Source organism: Patella vulgata, chromosome 1 (assembly GCF_932274485.2).
Source record: "Patella vulgata chromosome 1, xgPatVulg1.2, whole genome shotgun sequence".
Taxonomy (NCBI): domain Eukaryota; kingdom Metazoa; phylum Mollusca; class Gastropoda; family Patellidae; genus Patella; species Patella vulgata.
Genome location: NC_065879.2, coordinates 74,958,596 through 74,986,548, shown reverse-complemented (window position 1 = coordinate 74,986,548; position 27,953 = coordinate 74,958,596). Strand labels below are relative to the sequence as shown.

General features: G+C 37.7%; 1 long non-coding RNA gene across 1 annotated transcript; it reads left to right on the top strand.

Moving 5' to 3' along the window:
- Positions 1-1,466: 1,466 nt before the first annotated feature.
- LOC126808744 (uncharacterized) lies at positions 1,467-23,747 on the top strand. Its single transcript, XR_007674738.2, has 3 exons — positions 1,467-1,595; positions 21,081-21,175; positions 23,334-23,747. It is a non-coding gene; the product is annotated as an uncharacterized LOC126808744 (long non-coding RNA).
- The last annotated feature ends 4,206 nt before the right edge of the window (positions 23,748-27,953 follow it).

Here is a 27,953-nt window from a genome sequence, read left to right as displayed (position 1 = left end):
GTTCGTTCTCAAATAGCGTAAAAATATGGTATATCAAGGTTGTGGACCCTATAGAGGTCACAATTTTTATCCGATTTTGTTGAAACTTGAAATGTAAGTTTATAACCCAAAGATCTCGGTTCCTTTCGCTATTCGCCCATATCGGACCGTAACTTCCTGATTTATTGCCCCTGATTGTACGAAAAATCATGTTTTTAGCCTGTGGACCCATTAGAGGTCATAATTTTTATCCGATTTAATAAAACGTATTATTGTATTACCGTTCCACCCTAAGGACAGTTGAGTTTGAATTTTGTGAAAATCGCCCCAAAATTGACAGTCAAAATGGCCGCCGTTTGTTCTCAATTAGCGTAAAAATATGGTATATCAAGATTGTGGATCCTATAGAGGTCACAATTTTTATCCGATTTTGTTGAAACTTGAAATGTAAGTTTATAATCCAAAGATCTCGGTTCCTTTCGATATTCGTGCATATCGATATTCGTGCATAACTTCCTGAATTATGGCCCCTGATTGTACGAAAAATCGCTTTCTTTTTAGCTTGTTCTCTATCCATCTCTCGAAAATGTGGGCGTATCCTGCCTGGCAGCCGCTGGTCTAATAAAAAATTATGTAAATATTTATGAAGATATTTTTCAAAAACTTTGCCTAGACAACTAAGAAGTGAAATTGGCTTATATTTGCATACGTCGTGTAATATCACCTTTTTTATAAATGGGGACAACATTGGCAAGCTTCCAAATATCTGGGAAGGTACCGAATTCGAATAATGGAGACTTGACCTCTCTGCCATACTTGCAATACATTTACTAGTTAAATTACAGAGTAAAGGCTCTAAACATAATACCAAACTCTGGTTTACAGGACCTGGGAAATGAGAAGGAAAAAAGTTTAGGATCGCCCATTTAGGCTAAAAAAAAAAAAAGTTTGTTCGAATAACCGTAAACACCAAACTGATCAGCAGTGAATATTCGCTAGGCGACTACAATCACTGATAGCTGGGATGATATCAGCGCGGCTTAATGAGCTTGCAATATTAAAAACTCCAGGAACAAACGAACGGCTTTCGTAATGCGTATGTGAAACATATTACGTAAACACAGGTAATTTATTTTCTGCCCGACAACTTTTCTAGATACTTGAAATAATATTAGTTTTTGCCCTTCTCTATTTTAGTTCAGCCCTTTTAAAATCAGATGAGCTTCTAGTCAGTATGTATATATTGTTTGGCTTGTCAAATACAGACTCCGTACACGATCTGGCTTCAATTTTACACCGAATTATCACCGAAGCATTCTACAGGAAATACATTTTCAGCTTGTTGGGACTAAATTTAGAGCCGTGCATCGATTTTGTTCCAGTCAATATTTTAACCACTCGGCACGTCAGGGCTCGGATATTTATATAATTGGTTGGTTAGTCAAACGAAGAAACAAACAACCAAAGGTTTTTTAAGATTAAATGTCAAGAAAACACATCAGGGCTGGCTGAAAAGTTTTAAGCCTATCGGTGAACGACCTGTACAAAGCCAATGGTTTCCATCTATTTCTCTGCATATAGTCTCCAACGATGCTATAAGGTTTAGATGCTGTCAGGTAAGAAATTTGTAGTGGAGGGGAGAGAGAGAGAAATTGGGTCTTATGTCCACTCGACACAAACTAGGTCATTTCGGGACTAACATATGGTTCAATTTTATTTCAATACTTCTCTTGCGCGTAGGGAGTCTTTAGCAGTGGGAGGAAACCGGAGGAGACGAGGAAAACCCACGAGCTTAGACAGGCGACCCTACTCCTTGTCACGTACAACCGGCGAATTGAAACCACGCCAGTTGACTCAATGACAGACCTTATAATACAGCGCGCACGCGCTAACCATTCGACCATCCAACCCCCTTGTAGCGAAAAAAAAAACCGAAACGAAATATACACAAGAAACAAACATTCCATTATCGCGACTTACTTTAGATATGAAATATTGTCCTGTAAATTCACAGCATGAAATTCTTATAGAACTGACTATCTGATACATCGTTGCACATGTGGCACTGCCGGTGAAATATAACTAATTACAGTCATAAATCCTGTCAAAATATATGATGAATTAAATATAATTCGTGTATGAATGAATCGCTGAAGCGCATCCTAAACTCTTTTTGTGTTGAGGACTCTCGTGGGATATTACGTTATTCATTAAAACTGTCTTTCTCCATTTGCATAACAGACAAAAGCATAAATTGTCAAGTTTTTACTATCACTAGTAGTATAAATAGCCTGTCTGTTACACTCGACATGTGTGGGTTGACTGTCATACGAGGCCAGTGGGTATAAAAACTTTTCTATTTCAATCGACATTTACGTGTTGGATTATACACTTAAAATGGCTAAACCGGTCTTATTTGATTTTGGTAAAAAAAATGTCGATAAAACCAGTGTTTACTTATAACTGCTGACACAGTTAGCAAAAAACTAAACTAAAATTAGAAACATGTCGACTTCCGTTTAGTCTTTGCATAATTCAAATCTCTCTGGAAATTGCGACCTTTCATAGAGGCCCGTCTTCATTAGCCAAGTTGTAGCGGAACAGTAGGACGTTAAAACCCATTTCATTTCATTTCTTTTATAGCGTAATTAGCAATTTGTGTAGAATAAAATAAAATGGGGTTGAACGTCTTCCTATTGTGCATCGTCCAGGCTAATGAAGACGGACATACGCCATATAGAATGCTATGAGGAAATGTTTGACCTGAGAGAGAGAGAAAGAGAAATAGGGTTTAACGTCCACCGACACAAACTAGGTCATTTCAGGACTAACATATGGTTTAATTTTATTTCAATAATTCGCTTGCGCGTAGGGGTCTTTAGCAGTTGGAGGAAACCGGAGGACCCGGAGAAAGCCCACGAGGCTGGACAGGCGACCCTACTCCTTGTCACGTACAACCGTGGATTCGAAACCACGCCAGTTGACTCAATGACAGGTCTTATGATACAGCACGCACGTGCTAACCATCCGGCCATCCAACCTCCCTTGCTTGACCTGACAGCGGCGCTTCGGCCTCTCCTATTTTGTATTCTAACCGTCAAGGATTCGTTTACGTACATGCCAACATGTACATATTAGAGACTCTTGGCAAGCGAAATATTCCCATCCTTATCACGTATGCGTATCGTATACGCGATACGTTGCGTCAATGTAGTTTTAGAGCTTTGGCAGATTTTCGCGTCGCGTACTTATGCGTCTCTGAGCTGAGCTTAGTTCTATTACAGCATCACCACCAGTACAAGTGCTTAGCCTACAAGTCGCTGGGCTATAAAAAAAGAAAATATAATGTCGAATCTTATTAAAAATCTTCGACTTCGATTCGACAGCAATTTCTGAAAGTTTGTATCCCTTTACCATAGAACAAAATCATTGAAAGATTTGCAAGGTCCCACCTCCCTAAATTTAGCAGCATGCAGACAGACAGGAAAAGTATCAAAATTCCGAGAAAAACCCATCAAAAACAATGATGAAATTCCAGTCGTTATCATGGTTAAAATCGCATCAAATATACAAATATACACATAGATTCATAAAAACGCTATGACGCAACATTTCAGCGTCTAAAAGTAGCAAAAAGACGGTAAAAAGACGACAATGTTATACGGAGCTTTTCCGTATGCAAGTTGTTCGATACGTGCTGTCGCATCCGTATGCCATATCACGTATCAGAAATACACACATTGATGACGTCACACGCGAAATCCAAACAGATACGCCATACGGCAAACGGACCAGGAATTTACGCTTGCCAAGTCTCTATTATCTTGTTTTTTCGTTTCCGTCCAAACGACTAGATGTTGTTCTTGCCAGACTGTCCGCCCTGCACCTCTGACAAGCGGACACCACGCTGGAAAATTTCAGACCTCCTGGTTAGCGAGTCAGCAAATTACTCACTGGGCCACAATGTATCCCATGTAGTATAGCGTCATTTTGATCATCAATTATTTATCGTTTATTTATCAAAATGTCACAGACACATGAATAAGATAGCTAACAATCTTCATAATATCATAGACTTGAAGACAAATAGACTAGTCAATTCACAATAGAAGCACATTGGTCCCAAAATGATTAAAAATCGATAGATCCTAACGTAAGCTATGGCCAACTAAAGTTCACATTATTTTTATCTTTATTGTTAGTGAATACCTTGAGGCTATTTCATTTTTATTATCACTGTATATAACACCCAAGATGACATCAAACCTCTCTGTAAAACATATCTGTTTTTAAAATCCCTATTTTTTTGTTATTTGAAGGAAATTATCCGTATTATCACAAAAATATCTGTAATTTGAGATAAATAACTCGTATTTTTAACATAAAATCTGTTGTTTTAGTTGTATTTCTGTATTTGGACAGAAACGTGTGTATTTTTACACAGTTTTCAGGATATAAGCTGATAGAAACTGTTTATTAACAATATAAATCGTGTCATTAGATCAACAGACCTGTAATATTCCAGAATAACTTGTATATTAACGCCACTGTTCTGTTAATTCACAATAGTTATATCGTCGGATTCGGTTAACGCATGCGCGTCGCAGACTTAACTTATGGCGGTGAATGTTCGAATGTGCACTGACCATGCAGAATAAAGAACAGGGGAAAACCAACAATAAAAGTCTTCCTAATAATATGTATGTGTGAAGGCAAATCTACAGCATAGGTAGATACTGGGTATGTTATTGGATTATGTTCCTGTCTGTTCAGTTTGCTGCTTTTTTATGTTAGAATCTATGATCAATACACATAGTGGTCATGCAAATGTATGTTGTATTGTGTATTTGAAATCGACCATGCAAACAATATTAAAGTGTAAGAAACGCGATGGTTCAGAGAATATGATCTTGGATTATAAACCATTATAATAGCCAAAAAAGCTACCCGTCCTTATTTTGCAACTTGCCCTTTCTTGTCAATGGCGCAGAATCTAATTTGTTCAGTGTGGACTATAACTGAGGCTTTGTGTGCTATTGACCGTACATGTTAAAGAACCTTAAGGCCTAAACAGTTATCTCCGCTGCCTTGGCAAGATGTCGCAGAGAGAATACTCCGTGACATATGCAGGAAAGTTAACAACTTTTGATTTCATGTCCTGTATTTGCTTCATCATTTTGTATCAGGTTTGAATTGAAGATAACAAAATTTGTAAGAAGAGGAAAGGGCGGTAGAAAGTAGTAAAGCTAGCTTTCAGAAATCACAAAATTTGAAGCCATTCATGATTTCTTGCTCTGAATTTCTGGTCAGCCACTATCGTGTTTTCCATTATTTGCGTCACTTCCCGTTTCTTCAATTCTTCGTAACGCATCTGATAATGACTGACGCCAAAATTGTCCTTTAAAATTGGAATAACCATCACCGATTACGGTTACGCAGACAACATATGGGATGAGTGAACGGACTTACATAGCAAATAAATGAAATGAAAGATGGTTTTAATTTTCCACCTTTCTGAAGATCGGCATACGTCACGCAGTGTGCTATCGGGAAAAGTGACGCTACGTTCTACTGTTATTTCGCATTTCAACTGTCAAGGCATCTTCTAATCTACGTACGTGAGGATAAGCGCGATGGCAAGAAAATTCAGAGCGAAGAAAGCCATGATGTCGTGTCTCTTCTTACAGCTTCGCCATGTTCATTTTTTGACGTCGATCGGTGAACTCATAGCGAAGGAAAGCCGCGATGGAGCCAGATTATGCGTCTTAATCGGAGGGCAAAGGTAAGAAGTGATTTCACTTCGCTGCTCGGTCCAGATCTACTATGCGCAGGCCTATTCAACAACAGTAATGCGCATGGCAGAAACAGGCCGGTATTTTTATGAACTCGTTATCTTGCTTCGAGCAAAGTTATTATTAGTATTAATATCAGTGTTTTATTTGATTGCTTAACACACCTTTGATAGCTATTAGTTTTATATCAACAATAGCAGAACAACTTTAAATTTTAAAAATGTTTATGGTTTCAAATTCTCTAGTTTCTTTTCTCCTTTGTATATTTTTGATGACCTTACACTAGCATCTTGACCCCAGTTGACGCAGAAAAAGTAGGACGTTGATCCCTATTTCATTTCATCTCGACCTTCAATAAATTTACTATTTCAATTTCCTCCCCCACACAGTTAATCCAATAAATGAGATAATCAATTCACCAATATGTCTACCCGATTTCACTTTGTCATGCCCCGTCAATCTATTTTAACTATACAAGGAAATTCAAGATGAATTCAATGAAAATGAGTCAGTATTGATATTTGGATGTTGACAACAAACTTCAATTAGGTCAGAACGAAAATCGTTTTCTACGCTAATGATCTTTGGATAGACATGTCTATTTGGGAATAAAACCGTTCAAAAGTTATTAGGTTTTGGTGTCAGACTGTGTATGGCTCTGAATTTACATTGCTATGCTATAGGTATCATGTGTTGTAAATTGAAGAAATAGTACTTATTTTAAGAATGATGGTTAAATGGAACATCCCCAGAAAATCCTGGCTCAATGGTATCTGAATATATCCCCAAACGCACCCTAAAGTCAAATATTGATCGCCTTCTTACAGTACCAATTAATAGACATAAATCCCTGGAACTTTTTACCTGTTCATCTAAAAAATCTACTATGTTTGGAAATTTTCAAATCGAAACTAAACCGCCCCCATAAGCTAACCCTATTACCACTACCGGTGTCGGCATGTCATATAAAAAACTAAGAATCTGTTAAAGGGAGATTGTCGAATTCGGTACAGTTAAATGGAAACCACTTTTCTAACGGGTCTTTGGCGAGTTAATAGCGTTTTAATACTGCTCTAAGTGAACGAAGCATACACATAATAATTGTAACACAAAGTGGTCACAGTTGCATGCGTCATTTTTAATGATCCATATTATATGGTTATTACAAGATAGCGTGAGAGATAAACATTCTTCTACGTACACTTTAATAATCTTTCCATTTTATTTTCGATTTGCACAATATTTGCGCAATATTTGACAACTCCGGGCTCACAGTTTTGATTCCCTTTGGTTCCACATTACTGGAATGATTATCAAGACTTCCCTTTCTCAAAGGTTCCGGGATTGGGGCACGCCAACCTTATGATGTTTACGCCTGATGCGGTTGTATTATCTTAACTCCAAACTTTATATATAGTGTCGGTCCTGCATCTGTATAAGTAACCGCCATTAATTGGTTTAAACGGTAGGATTAGTTCAAACATTATACAATATGGTTTAGACAATAATATATCTGGCATGTCGGCAGGGCCTCGTCTAACATGGTGACTAGGCGGCGGCCAAAGGGTTCCGCCTACTGAGACCAAAAGTTTAAGACTGGGCGGCAACATACATACGTTTTGAAAATCGATGACAAGGTTTTTCCCATGTGCCAAGCATGCCTGAGGCTGATAATCTGTCATGTCCCTGGCTGACCGAACCAGTCAGCAGCCGGCGCAGCGAGGTTCCCGTGGTCTCACTTTGGAACGAGTGTCCTGTCAGTTTCATGTCTGGTATCCGATCAATAGTGATTCCAAGTATAGCTTTAAACTTAAATGTCAATACTCGAGCGAGTAGGTTTTAATTATATGACATATACCTACTTGATGTGATAATGTGTTTGTTGAAAGTTTGTCTGTTTGATGGTTGAAACCGTACGTAATCCTATATCATGGTGCGGAGGTTTACAAAATCGTCTTTCTGATTGTTTTATGGGTATATTTCTGTCTGCGGGTCAGCCGCAGCAGTGTTTTGGTCTCGATTTTACAGGGTATTAATCAATCCATGGTTTAACAAGATGCCAAAACTAATAGTGTATCAAATCTCCGAAACTATTTTTTTAAGTGCTCAGAAATCGAGTCTAAGGGAGTCAATTTTCAAAATTTTCTGGGGGAGGACCCCCATACCCCCCGCGCGGGCTCACACCTGCGGTGTTTACGTGGCTCGCACCTACGGTGCTCGCGGGTCGGTCGTCGCCCGACATTGCCGCGCACGACTAAATCCTTAGACGAGGCTCTGCATGTCGGTGTGACGCTAACAGTATATTTAGAATAATGCGATCCAAGATAAAAATCCATTTCATTTTTTACAAAATGAGAACAGAAAATACCTAAAGAATATCATGTCATTTTTATTATCTGTTTCAAGAAGTATTTAGTTAAAACATAGTGTTGTTCTGGGAATATCGATCCACAATTATTTTAAATGTTCTACAAAATAACTGTTATGATATTTGTTTTCAAACTGAGATTCTGTGGGGATAAAGTAAAAACAAAAATCCAAAGATCATTAATATACAGATCAGACGTTTTCAAATTTGCAGGGATTATTCACTAAACCCCGTAGGGATTACACAAGTTACATGTTCTACGATTTGATCTGCTGAGGTTTTTGGACTAATTATCATGTCTTCGTCACACTTTCCTGAAATTGACATGACACCTGTAGTAAGATGGATGGGGGATTTGTGCTAAAGAACACCTATGTATAATAATATTATGGTCTTGATTAATTATTCTCCATTGTCAGTATATTAGCTATGTTATGAAATATTGTGAGAATAACAGGAAAAGGGGTCTTAAGTTCAGTGATAGTTCTATGTCTAAAAGCACGTGATCGGAAAGTTCCCATTTCATATTTAGCATGAGTGACCAATCACATTATTAATTACTCCATAATTAGCCAATAGAATAATTAATGGCTGTGAATCTGAGAATATATAATTAATAGAATGTGCGTTCTAGGTTAGACACCATGGAGATTTGAGAGAAGACACATCAGGTAGAAATTCGTTAGCAGAGACCGCTGGGGTCCAAGTACCAACATCTGGGTTGAGGGATAGAGAGAGTGACTTTATCATCACAATCTATGCTTGTATCTTACGTATTGGAACTTAATATAAAGATCCTCTGGTATCTGTTGTTCCTGTTAATCATACTATTTAAGATGCAGTATATTCAATCACAATGTGAAGTCGTCATTAATGTGGAATGTCAGAATGACATTTAAAGATACGTCCTAACCAGTCAAAGAATTTCAAATATAACCAGAGACAATACTAGACGATCAAGGGATGTTCCAGAATATGTCGTAAGAAACAATGCATGGGTTATACGCCGGATGTGGCGACCGGTTTTTGGGCGCGGTCCGCTCTCCACGTCTGACAGACGACCCATGGTGCTACACACCAGGTGGACACCAGAATGTTCAAATTCGGTTCTGATCGTAAAAAATAGGGCCATTCGTGAGGTATCTTAACCAATCGTGTGACCGCCTGTGGAGTTTCTCAGACTCCGGCAACAACTTCGTGCGCGCTGGCAAAACCTTTGGCTGGCATGCCCAAAAATTGACGAAAGACCTTGCGAAGGTTCAATTGTATGTGTCCATTTTGTCCTTCATAACTCCATGTTGTCAAATATTGTCTTCTTCGTTTTTATTTTGTGTGATCATCGATGCAATTGGGCATTTGTCTCCTCACGAAGACAATACGAAGTAAACAAGAATCTGCCAGAATGTCTTAGAAAAGCAATGCCGTCGTGTATTATAGTCGATTACACAGAGATGGGACCACGGTGTCGGCGGCGAAGAAAGCCGAATTTGAGTAGCTCAAGCGTTTCCCATGTGTCATAGTAACGTGGACATATAAAAGGCCAGCCCCAGAACACCTTATTCAAGATAATTATTAGCGGCATTTGCCATCAACAAAGTCACACAAATAATATTCCGACCATCACGTCAAAATTTCAGATCTACAAATTAGATTATTTATTGGGGCTTGATATGGTTCATTATTATAGTTTACTATACCGGAGTTGTATCATGTATAATAAACACTTCCCAAGCGAAACAAAACATAACAATGCCACGTGACAATATTACATATGACGGATAAAGGCGTTCTTTGATTAAATGTTTTTTGTTTTGATTAGTACGTGGCAAGGAGTAGGGTGGTCTGTCCAACCTCGTGGGTTTTCTCCGGGTCCTCCCGTTTCCTCCCACTGCTAAAGACCCCTACGCGCAAGCGAATTATTGAAATAACATTAAAAACATACGTTTGTCCCGAAATGACCTAGTTTGTGTCGAGTGGACGTTAAACCTCATTTCTCTCTCCTTAGATTATTATAATCTGCCTGTGCCATTACAAGGCGAAAAACGATAGTTAAATAATACGGCAATCTGTATTTATGGGAAAAGGAGAATTAATTTTCCCAAATCAAGAAATAGATGACTGGAATATTTATTGAATGGAAAGTGAATTTTTTATGAACAAAGATCTTCGAATTTGTAGTGTTCTTGCTTGGGCGGATTTGTGATTTGAATCCATCTAAATTATAACGGGGACAGTAAATAATTCGATTACACTATGGTAACCTTTTATAGGGTATTAATTTACATAAATAGGACCTATTTATATACACTAGCTTCTCGTCACATATCTGTATTCATATATCAGCCGTCGCATTTTCCATAACTTCAGTGGCATAATAATATGCTAGTCAAAACTCGACGTCAGTGTTTTATACATTTTTTATAAAATTATAATAGATATGTTTTACATGAATGAATAAAATAAAAAATAAAATCTACAGTTTAAAACATCCTATAATGTTATGCAGATTTAATGTGTGGTGCATTTACAGTCTTATAAAGCTCTCTTATAGTAATTAAATGTTAAGGGTATACGACTGAGTTCTCGATTTATTTCCATTTATTAAAAGTGTAGTTATCGAAATATTGAGGCTTAACGTGTTCTAATTTAGATCTAAATATATCGTATAATTGAAGCCTGTTTATTTCTGAATACCCAAAATAGATTTATTATGGCTTAATTTTATATGAAAATTACGTTTAGATTTTTAGCACTTCTCTCCAATCTGATTAAAACACAGATCCTATTTCGTTTCGTTTGTTATAGTTCAAAATTTCGTTTTAATTGTCTTTACTAGACTAGGATCTGGAAGAGTTGTTATTTTACCGGCGTTTTGGTTGAAGTGAGGGATAATCCAATGAAACGGTCTGTTACGGCGACTTCCTGGCGTGCCATGCACGGAACTGTGGGTAACCCATTAGAAACGTCAACGCTGATTGATTAATCAACGTCTGACGTCATAGGGTCAAAAGCCGCTTGTACGATCCCTGGCACGAACTTCGAGTACAACTTGTCAGATCTCCATGTAGTGTAGGCCATCGAAAGTATAAAAAACGAATCGAAATATAGATTGCATTTCGCTCCAGATTGTTTTCGTTCAGAAAATGAATTAGTGATTTATTGCAGAGGGTGTATTGGGTTAATATGTAATTTACAAAGTAACGGGTTTGTATATCTTATTTTATGGATATATTGATATTGGAAATTTTTAGGATTGTTGTCTTTAGTTATATTATGAGCAAGATTAAAGATCTTTCAGTTATATCGATTTCTAATTCTTGTTCCCATTTACCAATAGCCAAAGGTTTTAAATTGAATGAAAAGGATTGGTCCGTGCGGAATTGTTTTAGTCGTGATTATTTTAAATAATGCTTTTACCAGAAGAGTTCCACGTTTTCCGAAATTTTCTGTCGACTAACATACCTATTACATAAAGTTTACAATATTAATCATTTCACTTGAACTAGTTTCAATGAAATCATGCATTATAACCAGTTTTATTTATTTATATATTTGCTTCTTCAAATTTAATTGGGTTATTCGAGTGTATCAAGCTATACATGTTTATTCTATAGAGAGTGCCAATTTTTAAATTAGGGAATAAATGTTTTGGTTTTTTTAAAATTACAATATGTAAGAATCGAGCTTTATAAGACCATAAACGCCCCTTAAATTAAATCTGTATAAGGTGGTAGCTATAATCCTCCAATCTAATCCCCTAATTAAGTATACCCCCACCCAATTCATTCAAGAATGATAACATAGCAAAACGGTGTTCAGCGCTGATTACCTAAATTATCAACTGATCTTCTCCGAAGCAGTAACTAAAGGCGTTGTTTTAAGACATACCTTAATATTTTTTATCTTTTATAATTTAGTTTTCATACACAAACCATTAATAACCCATCTTAGCATCGTGAATGACAGTGTGTTTCAAAATAATCATTTATTTGTAGTTATATTCAAATTTGTAAAAGACGTACTGTACTGTTTTGACTAATGCCACTGAAGTTATGAAAAATGCGATGGCTGATATAATTTTAGTATCATAATAAATATATGTGATGATAAGAAAATGAAATGAAATGAAATAAGGTTTAACGTCCTACTGTTCTGCTCCGAACTGGGCTATTGAAGACGGGCATACACCATACAGTGTGCTATGAGGGAAATTTTTCCCGGACAGCGGCACTAAGGCCTACTCTTTTATTGAGGGATCTTTTACGTGCATGCCAATGTGTACACGGTTCCTTGAGTTTTCGTCCCATCCGAATGACTAGACAGCTGTCCTTGTCAGGCATCACTGACAAGGGGGAACGCCGGAAAATCTGGATGAACTTTCTCGGCCAATGCAGGGATCATGTGACGATAACCTAATATAAATAGGGTCTATATCTAACTTAATACCCTATAAAAGTTTACCATAGTGTACCGTAATCGAATATTGTTTACTGCCCTCGTTACATGGATTCAAATCACAAATCCGCCCACGCTAGAAAACTACAAATCCGAAGATCTTTGTTCATAAAAAAAATTAATTTCCATTCAAAACATATTCCAGTCATCTATTTTTGGATTTGGGAAAATTAATTCTATGGTACAGGCGGGTTTAGTAATCAAAACAAACAACATGTATGGCCTTTATCCGCCATATGTAATATTGTCACATGGCATTGTTATGTTTTGTTTCGCTTGGGAAGGGAGAGAGAGAGAGAGAGAGAGAGAGAAGTGAGAGAGAGAGAGATGGGGTTTAACATCCACACGACACAAACATATGGTTTAATATTTTTTCATTAATTAGCGTACCGTAGTACCGGGAGAAAACTCACGGGGTTGGACAGGCGACCCAACTCCTTGTCACGTACAACCGAGGAATCGAAACCACGCCATTTGACTCTATGAGAGACCTTATGATACTGTGCTGCAGCGCGCACACGCTAACCATTCGGCCACCCACCCCTGCTTGGGAAACGTTTTATTATACACGATAGAACTCTAGTATAGTAAACCATAGTATAATAATGAACCATATCAATATCATGTCCAAATAAATAATCTAGTTTGTAGATCTGCAATTTGTCACGTGATTGTCGGAACATTATTTGCGTGACTCTATTTGTCGATAGCAAATACCGCTAATAATTATCTTGAAAAAAAACGAGGCATTTTTACCCAGAGTCGTTCTGGACAAAAGACCGTGTTCCAAAAACATGGCAAATTAAAAGAAAAACTACGTTTTCAATCTCCAGACAAACGTGGCATTTGTTTTACCAGGTTACAACGTGGCAAAATTTTGGCAAAATTTTAACACGTTTTTGCCACGTTTAGTGTTAGGATCCTATATTTTCACGGCAAGATAGCAACGTCAATATTGATTGAAATTGATCAATATTGAATTCTAATTCGTGTTTTTAATTTCGAATATTATTGAAAATATTGAGTTAGAAACTTAAATATAGCTCCTTTAAAATAGAATTTGAAAAAGGGCCGACTTACCATGTTCGCGTTTCCTTGCGATTTTTCACCGGCGAATAAGTCTGTCTAATGCAAATGTTATGAAACTTTTTTCATTTAAGCGTTTCCGCGATCGAGAAAATGCACGAAATACAATTTTACTCCGTAAGCGACGTTTTCACAGCTTTTCCGCGGCGATTTGTCAATACAAGTATCTATTTATATTGTGCTTTCTTAACAATAACAGACCCGTAGGAGATTCTCTATTTGTTCACCACACGCAAAACCAAGTTAATTCGAGTTACTTGACTTGGTTATTTCATCCTTGGTTAATCGCTGTGTACAATTCCATGCTTACTTTCCCAGTTTAAAGATCTAATAAGGTATGACCAACTGCCTACATGGTCCTAATTTTAATTAAATGTATCAAACAATATATTTTTTTAAAAATTCGCATAAGCTGCTATACGGTATCTAAAATGTAGCTATTGTGAAATGGAAATAACTTCAGGCAATCATACATTTGCAAAAACAATGGTGGTACAATTCACAACAATGAATACTAATGTCAACCAGTGCACACGACGGTTAGCTTGCAGGTGGCATGGCGTCAATGTACGCGATATGCACGTCGCAAAATAGATCTATATTCTCAACGAAGACATAATTGTCATCGAGCGAAACAAAATAAATGAACGGAAATAGTGTTTAACGTCAACGGTTCGGCACCGGCTGGGTTGCCCTACTCATATATCGAATTCCAAGTGTCAGGGGTTCTTTTACATTTGAACGACTATACAGAGCCCGTTGCCAGGCCTCCCGTCCTGCACCAATGATAAGGGGAACTATGACGGAAAATCCTGAACTTTCGCGGTCAACACAGGCATCGGATATTGGACCTCTAGGTTAACGTGCCAACGTATTACCCCCCACGCCCTCCCCACGCACCACAAAACAAATAAACTTATAAAATCTAATATTTGAATGTCATTTTGGAACTGGATAGAGTAACCACAAAACACACGCTTATGGAAAACAGCTACCAGTGTATTTAAGGCGACGTTTCGAAGAGTATTCTGTTAAATACACTAGTAGCTGTTTTCCATCAGTTTCTTAAATACACTAGCTGTTTTCCATCAGTAGCTGTTTTGGTGTTATAAAATCTGATGACAGTCAACTTTTATTGTTGAGCAACCTCTAATGATTTACTTCTTAAAAACGAAAAAAAATTAACATAAGATTTGATGTATGCTACTTCTTCATAAACACAGAAATGCATGGCTAGATCTTCAACGGTTGTTAGGTTTTGTTTCTTCTTGTTTGGATACTTTATCTAGCTAATGTCCAGAAATGTAAAATAATGAATAGAGTGGAGTAGTTGATTCATGTATTCATCGGTGCTTAAAGGGAATGCTAATCCGAACCATTGAATTATTTACATTTGCAAATATGCCATTAGTTAATGAAGCTAAAGTTTTTTTTATTAGAATATTACTCAAACATAGACTTTGATAGCGTCATGACAACCAACAAACCTGCGAGCACTATTGTCTTTATAACTAAATAATAAATGAGATCTTTCACATGAGGGAAGTGTGTGAATTCCGAATGCATTTAAAATAATTAATATTTGTGTGTGTCAATACTCCAGATATTGCGTTTAACCACCCAGAAATGTTGTATGATCCTTTCATTTCATAACGGTAAGGATCATGTTTTCCTTTTCTTACTGGCCCAAGCACCACTCATTTATTGTCAGAGAGATTTGTAACCTTTTGCTTCGACACAGTTGGCACATATTTACATTTCACTATATATATTAAATTAACTCCGGTGGTAATTAAGCCACTAATTTTTTGTAATCCTACATGTCAACAACAAGTAAGTCTTGCTTGTGTACGAAGGGATTACGTGTTATATTCTCATCCTCTGAGAAATCGATTTCGAACCGCAGCCTATTAATTCGCCAATGCTTATAAACACTCTACAGCTTTTCAAAGACTATTGGGGGGGGGGGGGGCTTTAGGAGAAACTCCATCGAACTATAGTCTGACACAACAATTTTTATACGCCCACATTTTCATGTGGACGTATATTGTCGTCGCCTCTGTTCCTCCGTCCACAATTGTTTGTGGACACTCTACAGGTCACAATTTTTATACGCCCACATTTTCATGTGGACGTATATTGTTGTCGCCCCTGTCCGTCTGGACGTCCGTACGCCCCTCGTACGCAAATAGTGTATAGCATCTAGTATAGCAAGGTTGTGGACCCTCTAGAGGTCATAATGTTGATCCGATTTTGATGAAAGTTGAAATACATGTTTTTTACCCAAAGATCTTGCTTCTTTTCGATATTCGCGCGTAACCCATCGTAACTTCCTGAATTATGGCCCTTGATTATACAAAAAAAATCATGTTTTAGCTTGTGGTCCCTGTAGAGGTCACAATTTTTATTCGATTAAAAAAACCCATGTGAATATATCACCATTACACACTAAGATCTTGGTTCCTTTTGATAATCGCGCATATCCGAACGTAACTTCCTGGATTATGGCGCCTGATTGTTAGAAAAATCGCATTTTTAGCTTGCGGTTTCTCTACAGGTCACCATTTTTTTTCCGATTTTAAAAACCGTTTTAATATATCACTAATCCACCATAATGAAGGTTGAATTCGAATTTCGGGAAAATCGAAATGAAACTGCCCGACAAAATGGCCGCATATTGTGTAAAAGTATGCAATACGAAGATTGTGGACCCTGTAAAGATCACAATTTTCACCCGATTTTGATGAAACTTAAAACATATCTTTATATCCCAAAGACCTCGGCCTCTTTTGATATTTGCGCATTTCAGACCATAACTTTCTGGATTCTTGCCCCTGATTGTACAAAAAATTCTGTTTGTTTTTTAGCTTGTCCTCTATCCATCTCTTGCGAAATGTGGGCGTATCCTGCCTGGCAGCCGCTAGTTCACAGAGTGACTACCTCTGTCACCGAAACTTTGTGACCGTAATAGTAGTCACGGGTTATTGTTGTGTTTTAATTACCTCTCACTTAAGGGGGGCATTATGTAAGATTTAGAGAAAGAGCTGACTGTTGTAGCTAAATTACTTTATTGAAAATTTCATTCAAATTACTTTATTGAAAATTTCATTCAAATTATTTTATTTTGAGCGAAGTTATTAGTGGTTGCAGTTTTGACAAGATCTGTGCATTGAACGTAACCACCGTACTGGTCATTCAAACCTTAGCCTCGCTTTTCCATTTTTAAATTAAATTAATAAATGACCAAACCGTTCTAATCTACTTAAAATCGGGGCTATCCGATGGCACCGAGAGTTGATTATGGTCTTGCCGCGTTTATAAATGACTAATTAATCATTTTTATAACATTTAAGAGTGTATCCGCGAGAAGACCATGCAAAAAGTGCTAAGATGGGGGGTCGGAAGTTTTTGATCAAACTTATGGTATGACACCCCCTAGGGGCAAGAGGTAACATGCTGAAGTGGTTACAGTCTGATGTCGCTCTAAAGGACTGTACAGGAATTATTCATTTTATGGGTAAAATTGCGGTTTTCACATGTGTATTTATCACCTTTTTTAAGCACAGACTGCATTCTATGGTGGAATAGCAACCTTCTAATTTTGACCCTGTCTGATAAAGCGGGTGGTCAACTTCTACCCCAGCACTAATTTGAAAAAAAAATCAGTACATACTAATTTTGTGTGGACTTGTTTTAGGGTACCATATTCACATTGTCCTTATAGTGCAGAAAAAGATACACTGTAACTTTTTCTTTCATGGTCGCAAGTAGAATTTCTTTGGATGGTTTTGAAGTGCTAAGCACATAGTATCCATAGGTGTAAAAAAAATGACCGGAATGCAACATACTTACAATATACAGCTTATTGAAAAGTGCTAAAAATAAGCTTATGTGATACATTTTTTTGCAAATTTAATTAGAGAAATAAAATTTTTGACTTTTATACGTTTTCATCATATCCATAGCCATTATTTGTACCATGTTGTACTCTATATAAGTGTGTATTTGTATTTATTGTATATTTGGTATTGTCGCATTGTCCCTTTAACATATTTGTTGTATTGTCTCTTTAAGATTTCATTTTCAAACAAGTTACCGAAAATGGCTACAAAATGTTTAATTTCAGAGCATGTTTCCACTATTCATTTTGGGACACATCCACTGATTTCTACAATACAGAAATGTGGAAGCTTAAATATTAACGGCAACGAAGCCTAATTGCGTCGAAATGGGTGACATTGAACAGTGTAGTATGGTAGCTACAGCTCTCGGGCACCGTCAGCTGCACCTTCAGGGCCGGATTTAGAATAAGAGAGGCCCTAGGCAAACCCTCTGAACAGGGCCCACGACATGGACCTTGGGGCCCTGGGACAAGCAACTCGGTGAGAGGGTGGGTCGGGGGAAGTCATGCAGTTGGTGGTTCGAATCTGACTTTTAGGTGAATTTTTCATTTTCGTTGGATTATTTTATTTAAAATAATGTCTATTTGAGAGTAATGGATATGTTTGTTAAGATTGAGCACGTCGAAACTCCAATGGAAGGTCGTGGACAACTGCAGAAGTCAATTCCCGTTGAAGCCAGATGAGCCATGAACGATTACAGGCCTTTGAAAGTATTTTTTTTCAAGATATTTTTATAAAACAGATACTAATGTATTTTAGGGCTGGTAGTAAACACCATAAGAATGAAAAGGAAAATAAATTGTTAGGTTTTTTTATCTACTACGGTTAATTATCTCCAAAATAGGGAAATTACAGGTTAATTTCATGAGTTATTGTTTCGTTTACCTAGTTTTTGTCAAGTCGATTCCGGTCATTTTTATTTTTTGTATCAAATGTTGGGAGGTTGCTTGTTCACGTGAGCATAAATTTTTTAAACCAATCCCATGAAAGAAGTAGCTATAGGGCGTCAAACTTTGGGTGACGAAAAATGGGAAATTTAGACAGGCTTTGATATCCAGTCCGTATACAGATCTCATTCGCCAGAATCGTCTGAAGTTAATATTGTGGTAACAGCACTGAGTCATCGATGAACTGTGTGAGTTTGGTATTTCTGCTACGTATAGTAAAGGTGTAAGGACTTGCCAAATTTGGTATTTGAGAAAAGACAGATTTTGGCAATTTCACCATATGAAAAATGTTTTTTCAATTTTCTCATACAGGAATTGAAAAATTTATCTAATATTGCACATTTATGTGTTTTGGGACTATCCCAACTTATAAACCAAATTTGGTCAAAATCTGTGATTGAAGCCTTAGCACCTTCTGCATGGTTTTCTCGCGGACACGCTCTTAAGGTCCAAAGAAAGACCTGCAATAGGTAGATTTAGCTCTTACATAATGCTTGTTTAAGTACATAAACTGCATCAAATAATCTCGTTTATCTGCCATGCTCTGGGAGAGTTCCGTAATTAAACTGAAAAACGGCAAATAGTCTATTTCTTAAGAGTTCGGGATTGAATTCTCTATTCAACCCAACTATTTTGCACCAACTGGGGCTACCCCTTTAAAAAGATGTTGGTGTGTGGGGTGGGGGGCGTCCCTCTGCTTAGGGTCCAGAAATTATCTAGTTTGTGTCTAGTGGACGTTAAACTCTCTCTCTCTCTCTCTCTCTCTCTCTCTCTCTAACGTTTTACGATTGTATATATATTTATTGTTCAATGAAATCTGTCATAGTGAAAATCAAACCTTATATCACCTAGTTTACGGTGTTATATCTGATGTCACATCTGTTCACTGGATTCATTTTAAATCGATTTTTATAATATACTTGCATAAAACTTGCCAAATGTTTTTATTGTATATTTGTGGCCCCATCTCCATCTTTACATGAGCAATAAGGCTCTTTCCCAAACACAGAATTGAACCCAGGAAATGTTCTCAAAAACGCAACCAACCAGACTTTTGAGATGGTAATGTGTTCTCCATGATTTTCATGTAACTCATGCTGCACGTGCTGTTCACCGGGACCAGCCCTATACAATGCACCCCCAGACATGGTTGAATCATTCACACTACAACGCCAGCAGCATGCCACGACTCACGACAGCTCAGAGGAACCAGGCGCTTGGAAGACTAGACGCTGGCCACACTGCCCAAGCCGTTGCCAATCACTTCCAGGTCAAAGTTCGGACCATCTACAGGCTTCAGCAACGCTTTGGGGCCACCAACACCACGGATGATCGCCCCCGAACTGGTAGACCAAGGGTTACCACGATCAGCTCTTTAATTGCATGCTTGTGGGTTTTAGATTTAATTCAAGTGAAGGGTAATTTTATTATTAAATGTACAACATCAATATTCATGAGCATACACCTGCATAATTGAACTGACATTGATTGTAAATATTACAGTGATTGAAATATAATAATATACTAGATGTGTTTCATTTATTTCATGTTATAGCTATAGGTAACCCATCTGATGAGCCTTGGTGGTTACCAGTTTAAAGTCGTATTCTTTCTTTTGAAAACAAATTGATAAAATAATCGTACATTCGTTTTCCAATCGTCTTCGTCTTAAAGGAGTCAAGTCTCTAACTCAATATCATCCACAGTCTTCGACATTGCAACCATGGGACTCATTGTTTAATTAAACCCAACATCAATGTTGTAACCGTGAAAAGATGGGCTTCTAATGTCCAATATTTAACACAAAGTTAAAGTTTTGAAATTGCCACACGAATCGCGTGCAAGAATGCTTTCAAGTTTCATTTGTAATAGAGAGACTCGAAGAATGAAGTTAAATATACCCAAGAGAATACTATATGCGGGTGTAAACTTGAATAACCAGAAGCCAAAGACTGGCATTCAATTTGGACTCTTCGCGTATGGGGGGTTTGGATGGCCGAATGGTTAGCACGCGCACGCTGTATCATACGGTCTGTCATTGAGTCAACTGGCGGGGTTTCGATTCCCCGGTTGTACGTGACAAGGAGTTTGGTCGCCTGTCCAACCTGGTGGGTTTTCTCCGGGTCCTCCGGTTTCCTCCCATTGCTAAAAAGACCCCTACGCACTGGCGAATTATTGAAATAAAATTGAACCATGTGTTAGTCCCGAAATGACCTAGTTTGTGTCAAGTGGACGTTAAACCCCATTTCTCTCTCTCTCTTCGCGTATTTCACCGAACATAACTGATTAGACATTACAGTAAAAACAGAAACGATTGAATGTAAATCCATTCACAAATATACAATAAAAACATTTGGCAAGTTTTATGCAAGTATATTATAAAAATCGATTTAAAATGAATCCAGTTAACAGATGTGACATCAGATATAACACCGTAAACTAGGTGATATTTTGCAACCCATTTATGTCCATTTCTAGGTGTCAAGGAATGGAAAGTCAAAATTCGTGGTATTGTCAAACGCATAAACAGTATGTCTTTTTATTTTAACAGGTTGATGTCTAATTCCCTAATGGCCCAATTTAATTTAAAGGGAAATAAAGGGAGGTGGTCCATAATGGACTTAGAAATTTACAAAGTTGTCCGAGGTTTGTTTTTATCATACTCAATTTACGAACATACATGTATCCTTAAATATCGGATAATCAAACATGGTATGGGCATACACGAGTTTTTATTACTTCATCGATGAGTGTTGATCTTTTTATACGCCCACATTGAAATGTGGTCGTATATTGTCGTCGCCCCCGTCCGTACGTCCGTCGGTCCGTCCGGCGTCCACAATTGCTTGTGGACGCTCTAGAGGCTAAAGTTAATATCCGATTGACTTGAAATTTATACACAGTGTTTAAGGTCATGAGACGAAGAAGCCTATTGATTTTCAGCGATTTCCGATAATTACTGCCAGAGTTATGGCCCTTGATCACTTCAAAAAATCTTGTGGACGCTCTAGAGGCCAAACTTAATATCCGATTGACTTTAAATTTATACACAGTGTTTAAGGTCATGAGACGAAGAAGCCTATTGATTTTCAGCGATTTCCGATAATTACTTCCAAAGTTATTGCCCTTGATCACTTCAAAAAATCTTGTGGACGCTCTAGAGGCAAAAGTTAATATCCGATTGACTTTAAATTTATACACAGTGTTTAAGGTCATGAGACGAAGAAGCCTAGTGATTTTCAGCAATTTACGATAATTACTGCCAGAGTTATGGCCCTTGATCATTTTGAAAAATCTTGTGGACGCTCTAGAGTCTAAAGTTAATATCCGATTGACTTTAAATTTTATACACAGTGTTTAAGGTCATGAGACGAAGAAGCCTATTGATTTTCAGCGATTTCTGATAATTACTGCCAGATTTATGACTCTTGATCACTTCAAAAAAATCTTGTGGACTCTCTAGAGGCCAAAGTTATTATATCCTATTGACTTTAAATTTATACACAGTGCTTAAGGTCACGAGACGAAGAATCCTATTGATTTTCAGCAATTTACGATAATTACTGCCAGAGTTATGGCCCTTGATCATTTTGAAAAATCTTGTGGACGCTCTAGAGTCTAAAGTTAATATCCGATTGACTTTAAATTTTATACACAGTGTTTAAGGTCATAAGACGAAAAGTATATTCATTTTCAGTGATTTTCGATAATTACTGCCAAAGTTATGGCCCTTGATCACTTCAAAAAACCTTGTGGATGCGCTAAAGGCTAAAGTTAATATCTGATTGACTTTAAATGTATACACAGTGTTTGAGCTCACGAGGCGAATAATCCTATTGATTTTCAAAGATTCCTGATAATTACTGCCAAAGTTATGGACCTTGATCACTTTGAAAAATCTTGTGGACGCTCTAGAGGCCAAAGTTAATATCCGATTGACTTCAGATTGATACACAGAGTTTAAGATCTTGAGACGAACAAGTATATTGATTTTCAATGAATCTTTATGACTTGGAACAGCTAAATCCATGATACTGTATTAAAGGTTTTGTATACAAAACGTTAGCATGGGGCAGAACTTTATAAAAACCAAACAAATTCTAATGGTTTTCTGAGTTGTTGCTCTTAATCAGATTTTAGTGTATTATAAATGTTTCATTACCGAAAAAAGTAAAAATATGCGACAACTCTTGTTGACTGCCCGGACGATTTAGCTGCTGTGGGCGTATGTTTCGTTGCCTGGCAACCTATCTTTTTTTGTAATTTAACACCCATGCCTTTCTTACACGTACAAATTTATGGAGAATATGAAAGTAATAACACAAGCGATGCCTCATATAGAATGTGTTATTGGGTCATATATAATATAATTCATATGGGGTTTAACGTCCTACTGTTCTGCTCCGACTAGGCTAATGAAGATGGGCATGCGCCATACCGCGTGCTATGAAGGAAATTTTGCCCGGGCAGCGGTACTATGGCCTACTCTTATATCGAATTCCAACTGCCAAGAGATCTTTTACTTGCACGTCAATGTGTACACGAGGCCTCGGTTCTTCATACCATCCAAACGACTAACAGTTGTCCTTGTCAGGCCTTCTGAACTTTCTCGGCAAATGTAGGGATCGAAAATGCGATCTCCAGACAAGCGAGCCAGCGTTTTACCCAATAAGCCACCTTTGGTCCATAATTCATGGGATGCAGAATTATCTGTTACAGCTTTAGGACCACCTTTTTGATCGGACTGAATTATATAATTTACAAAATTTGACAGAGTAAATATACAGTTTTCTGTATTCTTCAGATAGTGTAATGATCAGTCAGCCGAGCTGCAATGAAGCCGAGATAATAACAGCAGTTTCGGCTCATCTAAAATATGAGCCGGACAGAAGAGGGACCAATTAAGTACATGTACAGTTGTAATTTGTTTATTACATGTCATATTTTATTATAATCTTTATAAGCCATTTTAAGTTCTTTTATCATCCATTTAATTTTATTTTATTTTCTATGTGTGATGTCCACAAAATGTTAACTGCGCCATTGAGCATTGAGTGTTTTATATTGGTAATAGGCGCATTATAAATAATAAATTATTATTATTATTACAGTACCAATTGCATTAAAATTACTTTCTCATTTTTAGCAATATCATTCATTACCCATTACATTGAAAGTAAATAATTACATTTTATTACTATTTAAAGATTAGTGCTAATTTAGCATTTAATCAATCAGATTTAAAGACAAAGATTAGTGCTAATTTAGCATTTAATCAATCAGATTTAAAGACATGTCTTTAAATCTGATTGATTAAATGCTAAATTAGCACTAATCTTTAAATAGTAATAAAATGTAATAACATTAAATATGTTTCCTTGTTATATGCTTTTAAAACTCTAGTTATCACTGAATGCATAAGAGTATGGTTGTAATATATGTCTGTAAATCCTCTGTTTGATCTTTTATGAATGTATATTTAGTTAATCATAGTATAGATCTATGCCTTATTTTCTTTTAAACTGGTTTCAATTATATAGTAATGTGTATGGTTTCAGTACATCTCAACAATCCTCTGTTTGATCTTTTAATTGTATAATGAGTTAATCCTAGTATATACGATTATTCACCGTTGTTTCATCAAAAGCTTGTGATAGCTACTCATGTTCACCTTGTTGAAACGTTGCAGTGAAATAAACCATAGTAATTGTTATTCCATAAAAGTGTGTTATTTGATTATGTTCTAATTACTAAATGTCATTCAAAGAATGCGCCATTAAATGTAATTGAAATGTAATTGACCATTACATGATTTTCGGAATGTAATTATTTCCATTTCCATTACTCATTACTTTTGAAATCTTCCATTACTCATTACATGACCATTACTTAAAATTTAATGATCAGATTCTATTACCTTTACCCATTACTGCAAAGTTATATGACTCTAGCATTAATATTGACTGTAATATAATCGTTTGAATTGAATGTTTTGAAACTACGTACTGTCCTATTAATTGATACTGATTTTATTCAGAAAGAAGCAATTAGATTGGTTGTGATGGGACACAATAACTTTGATTCTAATTGAGTGAGAGTGTTGAAACTTCTCGTATCATTTCACTATGTGAAAACCGTGGCCCAAATCTGTTAGGCATTTAAGCACCCCCCCTCCTTCCCCGCACACACCTAATTTAACTTCCATCGTGCCCGGCCGCCTATTCCCGTCTTCGTTAGTCCAGTGGGGGCAGAACTGTAGGGAGTTCGGATGGGGCTTATACTGGGTTTTATACAACCTCAAAACAACAAATTCTGACGTCGTGACAACTTTTCGCCAACCACCACACAACGTTGAAAAACAACAAATTCTGACGTGACAACTTTTCGTCAACCACCACACAGCGTTGTGACAATGTTGCTTGAACGTCCGTACAGCGTTGTCACAACTTTTCGTCAACCACCACACAACGTTGTGACAATGTTGCTTTGACGTCCGTACAACATTGTCACAACTTTTCGTCAACCACCACACAACGTTGTGACAATGTTGCTTTGACGTCCGTACAACGTTGTCACAACTTTTCGTCAACCACCACACAACGTTGTGACAATGTTGCTTTGACGTCCGTACAACGTTGTCACAACGTAAGAGTTTGTTGCAAAACAACCTACAGCTGACCTATTTCAGACGTTGTGATACAACCCCTGAACAACGTTGTCACAACGTTGTGTGCCCGCTGGGAAGGCGACAACACCGCCATGGTGTGCGACAGAACGTGTAGAATCCCTTCACACAGGCATCTGAGACAGCACTTCAGACAGTGGGAACTCGCGGAAGACCCATCAGTACCGATACAGTGCGCCGACGTCTCACCAGAGAGGACATCCATTGCCGTAGACCTTACCGTGGACCGATCCTCACCCCTCGCCATCGACGTGAACGTCTACAGTTTGCCCAACAACACAAGAACTGGCGACACAGGCAATGGAGAACTGTTTTGTTCACAGATGAGAGTCGGTCTTGCATATCGGTCTTGGATGATATTGAGTTAAAGACTCGCCTCCTTTAAGGGGATGATAACAAACCGATAACATATCTATGGTGCCTCGAACTTGCGTTAAAGGGCGTAAAGCTCTAACTCATGTTCTAGTCATGTTGTTATCTTAACCTGAAAATATGGGCTCCTGATATCAAATATTTAAGATACAGTGAACAATTTTATAATTAGTACACACCACCGTGTTCTCTACACTGCCCTCGAGCGCGGTTTGTAATAGGCGCCTGGATGAACGAGACCAAACGTCAGCGCGTAAGTGAAACAACAAGCTGTAAGTCTGATGAATCCTGGACTAACCAGAAACGAGCGACTGGCATTCTATTTGGACTGCTCACGTATTTCGACGACAACCAATGAATCGAAATTACAATAAAAGTGTTAATGAATGTAGATCACTTTCTTATAACACTCATATTACATCAATGTGTGATTTTTGACCTATTTTCGTCTATGTTAGGTTCCAACGAATATAGATTTAGCTCCTTTAAAGGGATAACCCATTTAATGTCAAGTTACGAGGGGTTCGTTGAAATAGATCGGAACATGTTCTGTTGAGTTTTGTTGGGTCTGGAACTGGACCCCAAACGCTACTCATCGCGGTGCTGTTGTTGTTCCAAGATGGTGGCGATGGAGGTATACTCGATTCTCTATCCAAACCCGATTCCACATCACCATTTGAAAATTCATTTTTTTAGGGTCGGCTATGCGACCGTTACAGCCAGTCGTAAAACTTCCGCTTTCTATGAAATGCCCCTTTAACTAGGCATGCGTGTTTAATTAACCATGATTACAAAATACTAACTGCTTTACTCTAGATTATGAAGTCAAAACATTTTAAATAACAGACTTGTAAATCTATACTTAAAATCCCGAATCGCCAACGGGCAAAAAAAGCACTTAAAATATCTCTTTAGTCTCAGTTAGATAGTAATCTTGACGATTAAATCAAATATCTAAGTGAGAAAAAGAAAGTAGTGGGGGAGTATTTGCTAGAATGCGTGGGGGTAAGACGCTGGCTCGCTAACCCGGAGGTCGCGGGTTTGACCCCGGTGTTGGCCGAGAAGGTTCATCGTGATTTCCGGCGTGGTTGTCCCTTGTAAGTGGTGCAGGTCGGAGGGTCTGACAAGGACAGCTGTCTAGTCGTTCGGGTGGGACGTAAAGCCGAGGTCCCGGGTACACATTGGCGTGCACGTAAAATATTCCTTAATAAAAGAGTAGGCCGCAAGCCCGCTGCCTGGACAAAATTTCCCTCGCAGCACACTGTATGGCATATGCCCGTCTTCATTAGCCCAGTCGGAACATAACAGTAGGACGTTAAACCGCATTTCATTTCATTTCATTTCGCTAGAACACGTCCATAATAGAAGTATCATTGATAATTAAATTGCTATTTAGAACAATCCATACAATAAATTGCTAATTAGATCACGCCCTTAATATAGGTTTCACTGATAATTAAATGCTAATTAGAACTTGATTAAATTGCTATTTAGAACCACCGGTTCTAATATTATTAATAACGAAATAAATCGCCTTATAAGGAGGCAAACGGCAATCCGTTCTTACCGTTCGGTAAAATTATAACTTCTATCACATGGACATAAAGGCCCACTTCCCAGAATATGCGTATCTTATCGTAAGAATGCTGGTTAAAAAGTTCTACGACTATCTGTGACCGACCTGTACAAAGTCGAGGGTTTCCATTTATTTTTATACGTATATGGCCCCCTTCCAGGTGTTGCAAGGCCTGAATGCCGTTCAGGAAGAAATTTCTTCAGCCACCCTAAAAACAGTCATTCACAGCTGACAACTAGGTAAATGGCGATTGGTTAGTTCCTTTATCATTTTTGGAAACAAATTATCAGGATCTGCTTCAAAACGACACAGATTGTCACGGGACGTCAGGAATTTGAAACGTTTCTGATCCGCAGTCGAGGGCTTTGGGACCCTTCTTGCAGTATCTTTTGTCAACTCGTTGGCGATAATGTGCTCATCCCTCTAGTGATGGCAATATATCGATTGGTCAATCGTCGATCAGCCATCACCATGTCATGCATCCGGGTAATGTTTTCTTGAATGCTTGCTGTTGATGGCTTTCCAGGACGCTGGCCATCGTCAAGGCTCTCGCTGCCACGCTTAAATTCCGCAATCCACTTCTTTACTGAGGAAAAGGAAGGGGCCTCATCCCTATGTAGAGGGAGACCATGTCGGTGTATCTGTGTTGCGGTTAGTCCTTTCAGTTGCAGGTACTTGATTACTGTCCTATAGCCAGTTTTGCCCATTTCTGGTGATTTCAATGTATAGGTTCATAAAATGGTCTGGTACGAAGACAATAAGAACATTACAGTTGCAGTTCTTATGTCTAT